The following is a 7,614-nucleotide window of genomic DNA, read 5'->3' on the forward strand; positions in this document are numbered from 1 at the left end:
ACTTTTCAACTTTTATATTCCATGATTCTAAGTGCCGACAGTAGAAATAGAATTCACATTAAGGCCATAAAGTTGAGAAATTGGAATTTCCCCAGCCCTCAAAAAAAAAATTTTTTTTACAGCTAATATTAACTGGCTGAGGGATCCATATTTATTCAATTTCCAAATCTACTCCTGAATTAAAAGATTACTCAGGCCATTTTACTAAATCTTCCCATTAAACTACAATAATATATCGCATTAAAAGCTTATGGTTGAAAAGCTTTTGCCTCTCTTTTATGAGTTAATGGTGACCAAGTTGATGTTGTACATGAAAAAGTACTTTGGATACTATATAGTAGAAAATACTGGAAAGCAAAGGTCTTTGAAAATAGCTAAGTCTTCATATTTTGGGGGGAAAAATTAACTTGAGGCATAATACTGGACTTTTAAGTTATCTAATAAAATCCTTCCTAATCCTATATCCCTGATGACCTAAGGTTACAAAGTAGCCTTAGAGCTTAAACAGCAACTAATTTTTGAGGCATTCTGAAAATAACTGAAAGGGCATATTGGTACCTCTTTGATTACTAGCTGTTTGCTATAAGTACATGGATGATAAACTAGTTTCTAATGTAACAGATTCAATTTAACAACATTCCTTAAAAAAGTCACTAGGGAGCAGGCACTGATAGGCATTTCACTTAATCCTCCCAGTCCAATTATGTATTATGAATTCCATTTTATAGGTTCAGAGAGGCTCAAAAAGATTAAATTTGTCCCCGAGATCACACAGCTGATGAGGGCAGGACCAGCATTTGAATGTAACTCTGCCTGATATTAAGTCACATGTTCTTTCATTATTATATTATTATTAACGTTATGTTGGCCAGAAAAAATGGTTGTGGTATGTAAATATAGAAGTTACGTATTTACTCTTGTTGTTTTGTGTTCTAAATTAATTGAAGAAGGACAAAAACATATATTCTAGCAGTGGATAAAGCTCATTTTGTATGGTGTTTCTGTTTCCACGCCTCTGTCTTTCTCACCTGTCTGCGAAGGTCTCTTGTCTTCTTACACATGTTGTCTATTGCAATATTCAGGGTATTACTCCTTTCCTTTTTTCCAGTCTGAAAGAGAGAAAAAAAAATGGCATAAGCAATGGTATCAGATTACTCTTTATCACTTAGCAATTTTCTTTCTAAATTTCCTGAAAATAACAGCTTGAAAATTCAAGAATAGGTTTCAAAACTGCTATGATATTGCATATGATTCATGAGCATTCACTTAAGACTAAGTAGAATGGTGATTAAAGCTCACATTAGTTTTTCCTTTAAGCTTCTGTAACATTTCTGATATGGGGCTGGGTTGTATTCCGTGTGGCAGTCGGCAGAGCATCCTCTCCAGGAAACTCTGATCTTCATTCTTAACAAGTTGACGCTTTAACCTCAAAGCACGCAATTAGCTTAAAAGCATTAGATGCCCAATTTGTCAACTTCTGTGGGAGTTTTTGAAGTCATTTTCATGGTGTATTGTGTAAGTTATGCAGAGCCATATTGGAGTTTTGCTAAACACCAAATAAAATATGCAGTGCAAATTCATACAATTTGCAAAAGTTGACCACAATTTTAGCTGACAATATTCCAAGAACAAATTGTTTCAAGTAGGAACTGGACGCTGTTTTTGGCTCTTTAAAATAATTTGTGCAACACCTTTTCATTTCTTTAAGCAGAACAGTTCTCTGTTATATCCTTAACCTAAATCTTTGGCTATTAAGCACACAGGGAGTCACCTTGGTTGGTATTTTCTACATATTACTTTTGTGGGAGACAACTGAATTGAATCTAATCATACTTTTCTCAGTCCTATCTTGTATAAAAAAAGATGGAAAAAAATCATTATGTGATTCACCTCTAAGAAAATTGCTACCATTTAAATTAATAAACTGAAAAGGGCTCTTGAGAGGAGACCTTGAAAATCAGGAAGGTAAGTTTAAGCAGCTGATAACTGAGGAAGTTTATAGCACAGACTCCATGAAGAAGGAAATGAAGGTAAAGTATAGACCATTAGGCTGTGTGTCATATACTACATCCAAAGTCCAATGACTACATTCACAGATAAATCCATACCTTCAAGGGGAGAGACTTCTTTTCAAGAAGTTCAAGAAATCTATATGCTCTGTCTCAACCTCTGTTTAGTCTCATTTTTTGTTACATCTTCTCAAGTACTACCCTTCCCAGTAACAATATTCCTACACATGTCTACCTCTTCTCCCAAGTTCTTATACATAATGTACTCTTGACTTCAGTAAGTGTCTACAAAATAACCTGCTGCTAAAATCCTACCGGCTCCTCAGTGGTTTCCACAGAGTTCCCCCACCAACTCTCCTCAGGATTAAACTCTCACCTTTCCTTGTTCCAATAACATTTTGCAAATTTCCCAATATTTTTCTCTCTGCAAGTTCACCACTCCTACAATATTGTTAGCATCTTGATATTGACAAGTACAGCTTTTTTTTTTTCTGTTCCTGAAAGTACTTGCAGATGACTTAATGAAAGGTGTTGACGAGTTTAAAAGTGAACAACTTAATTCAGAACAGAGCAAAGTTTTATTAGGATCCTATCAAATGCCAGGAAGGTGTCACACTAGATTCTTGAGGAGATTTTAGCATTGATCCATCAAGGCCAGCTAAAATCCTTTATTAGCTGAGGTCGCTGGTACCCACTCAAATCAGTTACACCTAGATTTCCTCAGCAACAGTGTCACTGATAATTGAGATGGAAAAAAAAATCACTGTCATTTGAGACCACCATGTACACTGCAAGATGTTTGGCATCCATGGGCCCCTGTCTACTAAATTCCAATGATATTGGCCTCATGCATTTCCAGATGCCTCTTAGGGGGAAACAGTAGAGGATTACTAAGTCTCTTACTACTTTTTCTTTTTGACAATGAGTGTGCAATATGTACATGATGGAGATTGCATCTAGTGAAAGAAGTAGAGAGAAGAGAGAGGAAGAAATAGAGACAACTAAAATTCCAGATGTCAGAGCAATAAAAGCAATTGGTGTCAGTTACCCAGATGAAAGTTGTGGCTACCTTCTCAGTTCCTACCCAGCATTACCCATGCTAGCATAGAAAATTATGAAAAGTTAATGCAGAGCCATGGAAGGCAATGGCATAAGCAGATACACAATGGGCTATAAAACAGTTTCTAATTTTAGCTAAAGAACCTAGCCCATATTCTACAGTTTCATGCAGTGTAGCTCTTGATTGTCTCTTCAAACATCATGAAGCCAGAGATAGTAAAAGCGGTCAGGAGTGGGACAGACTGAAGAAATACCTCCCCCTCACACAGGATATCAGAAATAATACAGGAGATTCCTGTTGCGTTGACCATAAAAACTCACTAGCTTCCATGATGAGATTCATCAGAATAACTGAAAGATGTCAACCTTCTCAGCGCAAACAGCAGTAGCATACAATACTTTAATAAAGGATGACAGGAGGTGAAAACCCGATGGGATTAAATAAGGACTATAAAGATGATTTCTTAATTTCTATCCAGAGCTTAATGTTAGTTTAAAATGTTTCATTGGGTGAAAGACATTTTGTTCTCTAAGTAACAATAAATAGTCCCTATCACTACAGAAAGTATTAAGTTTTCCCTTCTTTCCCTATATCTTCCCACCCCCACTTTTCTTCTTTTTACCTCCAGCTTCTTATTGGGTCCTTGCTCTATCTATCCAGATTTATTTGACTCAGTCAAGCCATTTTATGCCTCTTTATTCCTTTTGCATGGCATAAAAATAAATAAAGCAAGGAGAAATAGCCCCATCCTGCTTAAAAGCCCTCATTCCTTCTGTTTTCAAAGCCTTAACAAATCATCAAGCAATGAGCTAGGACGGAAGGTGAACGCTGGATGCTGAAGTAAGGGATAGAAAGGGCAGGATATTAAAACATAACCACAGATAACAGTCAGAGCCTGCCTGCATTCTAGGTGCTCAGAAGAGAGGCTTCTTAAAGGAGCCTTGACAGGAGCCACCATTAAGTCAGCACAGCCCTGCGAATGGAAAAGGTACCACTTACAGTGGAGTACCGGGGGGGAAAGGCTGAGAATACACAGCACAGATCAGCACTGTGTAGAGAAAGCAATCACATTCCTCATCAGCAAAAAAAAAAAAAAAAAAAAAAAAAAAAAAAAACCAAAAACAAAACAAAACAAAAAAATGTCAGGAAAGGCTCTATTGAAAAACACAGTTCTGAACATAGATTTCATTCAATGAAATTTCATTAAAACTACTATTGCATATTTTAAACATTATTCCAATGTGATACAGGCTTATAATCCTAACTATGAGTCTTTCCATCAGTTCTGTCTCACCATTGCTCCCATGTCACGCTGCAGTTAATTGCATGCTCTCTTGTGGTTCCCTTAAAGCTGCCTACACATTTGGAAAAAGTCTCTCTATAAATAAATTTCCTTGAATTATCCTAATTTGAGTGTTCCATCTGTTTTCTGTTGGGACCCTGCTAGGGAAAACTTTCTACACTGTGTTGTCTAACATAATAGCCACAAGTCACATGTGGCTCTTTAAATTTAAATATAAATTAATTAAAATTAAATAACATTAAAAATTCAATTCTTCAGTTCCTTAAAGTGAGCAATAGCTGCATGTGTCTTGTGGTTACTAAAATGGATAGCATAGATACAGAACATTTCCCTCATTGCATAAAGATATACCAGACAGTACTATTCTAAAACACATCTTTGCTTATTCAAATATATAATGAGTTCCTACTTTTACGCAAATCACATTTCATTTGAGAATAAAAGAGTGAGCAAGAAACAAACAAAAAAAAGCCCAACCCTCAAGGTGTCTACTCTAATAAAGAAATTTAAGGTCTAGGGTGCCTGGGTGGCTCAGTCCATTATGTGTCTGCCTTTGGCCCAGGTCATGATCTCAGGATCCTGGGATCAAGCTCCTCCTCCATCTCTCTGCTCAGCAAGGAGTCTGCTTCTTCCTCTTCTTTTTCCTCTCTTTCCCTCTGCCCTTCCCCACCCCTCTCCTCCCCCGGCTGCATGATTTCTAACCTCTCTCTCAAATAAATAACATCTTAAAAACAATTTAAAAAGCAACTTAAGGTCTAATTATGTTCCTTCTTGTCTAAATCCCTTCAGTGTATTCCCATTGTTGATAGAATTAATAACAAATTCTTGATCATGGCATTCAAGGCTCCACATGACCTACTCCCATAATTACCCATCAATTATTAATGAGATACCATAATGAACCCTTTATTTTCTATGCAATACAATCAAAACTCGGGAACTTTGCCCATATGAAAAAATCTCATTTTGCACTTTTGAATCTTGTTTTCTGATTATGGACTTCTTTCAAGACTCAACTAAATCACTAAATTTTAGATGAAGCTTTTTTTGAGCATCTCAGCTGAAATTAATTACTCAAATTTCACAATACTTTTTTATACTGTTTATGTTTCTTTTGTAACACTTTGTTCAATAAATAACCCAATAGAATCAATATATCTTTATTATCTATCAAATGCCAGGCACCATACTAAGGACTGATGATACATTAGACCTAATGCCTGCCTTTGAGAAGCACGTTAGAAACAAACATAAACACAGTATTTAATAGAGGTATCCAGGGTAATCCATGGATCAATGGGAGCTACACTCTCATTAAGGATGAGGAAAAGATTCCTGAGAAGGTAACAGTTGAATACTGAAAGACATGTAGGAGTCAGCCAGGTGACAATGAAAGAGAAGGTCACTCTAAGGGGGCAGAGATAAATTGCATAGAAAGGCAAAAGTCTTTCAAGAATATTTGGTAACTGATATAAAAAGTATGAGGGGAAGCTAGCTCCTGGAGGTTGTTGTCACATTAAAAAGTGAGGCTGATCCTATACACCACTGGTATCTCAGAAGTGAAGAAATTGAGTGACACAGAATGACCACTATTCAAATATGTCAACCTGGCTGGAGTTGCATAATGTATCTAAGGATATTAAGAACAGAGACAGGCAGAGGAGTTAGAAAGTTGCAGCGAGAGTGTACAAAAAGGCAAAAGGTGCTAAAAATTAATGCATTGGCAGTCGGGATGAAGAAAATCAACAGATTTAAGGACTCTGAGTACACTGGAGAAGTTGATGACTGGCAGATACTCAGGGTGGGTAAAGAAAAGAGGACAACACAGGCTGGGTGCAGGTTTTCAGCAGGGATGACTGGTTATAGTTATGGTTATATGGTTATAAAATAATTGGTTATTTTATAGAGAAAACCAGGTCAATACAAGGATGATGATACCAGTTTTGGAATTGCTGAAGGGCTTGTGAAGAGCTCACTTCATTAGTATTTGCCCTATGGATGACAGTTTACCTGCATGGATCTCTCTTAGTACACTGTATGCTCCTTGAGGAAGAGAAACTTCTTACACACAATTTGTCCCTCATGGCATCTATTACAGTGCTTTGCACATAGTAGAAGCTCAAAAGTTATTTGTTGAATAAATAAAGAAAAGAAAGACTGGATAAAGGTAATATTTGGCAAATTATGTAGTATCTCTGGACCTTACTTTCCATACCCATAAAATAAAGATTTGCCCCAAATTGTTCTTTTATTCCTTTCTAACTTTAAAATTCTGTAGAAGGGCCATGATCTCTAAAAAGAAGAATTATAGGACAATATATTACTTGTATTATACAAGTTTTTGCATAAACAACTGTTAAAAATGTGCTGGGAACATATGCATAATATGAATCTGTAATGGTACAAATAAAAGGAGACATTTGAACCAGGAAGGTCATGATGTTGACCTCAAAAGAATTATGAAACTTCAAATGCTAAGGGATAAGGTTTAAAGCAAATGAAAATTTATCTAATTCATAATCAAATAAAAATGTCATCAGTGCAGAGAGGAGCCCATATGGAATTTAAACTGTAAGAAAAATGTTTTTGTTGTTGTTTTGTTACTTTTTATTTTTTAAATGTGTGCCATCATATCTAACCTTTTAAAATGACACATTTCCCTTTAAACGGGAAATCTTCATTGCATGGTAAAGATGAAATACGATGCCCTTAAATTAGTTCTTCTCTGCAGAAATAGCTTTAAAAATATTTTATGCTTAACACTTAGCAGAAGCACAGATTCTAGTCCACATTTTTCAGGCATGAAAGACATACAAACAGACAAGCATAAAAAAATGAAATCTATTCTAAAATGCCATCTTACTGAATGGCATGTCAGGAAAACATCGTGACAGGGTACACTAAAACACATTTCTGAAACAAAGTCTGTGCTATAAAAATAAAACTAAAACAAATAAAAATTAGCTTTGAGACTTGAAATGAGGTTTTAAAAAATAACTTTATCAAGGAAGTAGGATAAAGACCCCAAGTGTCTTGAACTTCTGTCTTGCTGAGGAAGTAAGATGTCGCCCCAGGCAAATGCCTGCTGGGGTGGGACTGAGAGTCTGTGAGAGGGAATCCACATTGTCAAATATCAACCACAGCAAAGGACTTTTACATTTATTGTCTCAAATGCCATTCGCAGTAACTGCTCATACATTTGCATACGAAGACACTGAGTAAATTTAAATATCTTACCCAGA

The sequence above is a fragment of the Meles meles genome, unplaced genomic scaffold, assembly GCF_922984935.1.
Source record: "Meles meles unplaced genomic scaffold, mMelMel3.1 paternal haplotype, whole genome shotgun sequence".
Classification (NCBI taxonomy): domain Eukaryota; kingdom Metazoa; phylum Chordata; class Mammalia; order Carnivora; family Mustelidae; genus Meles; species Meles meles.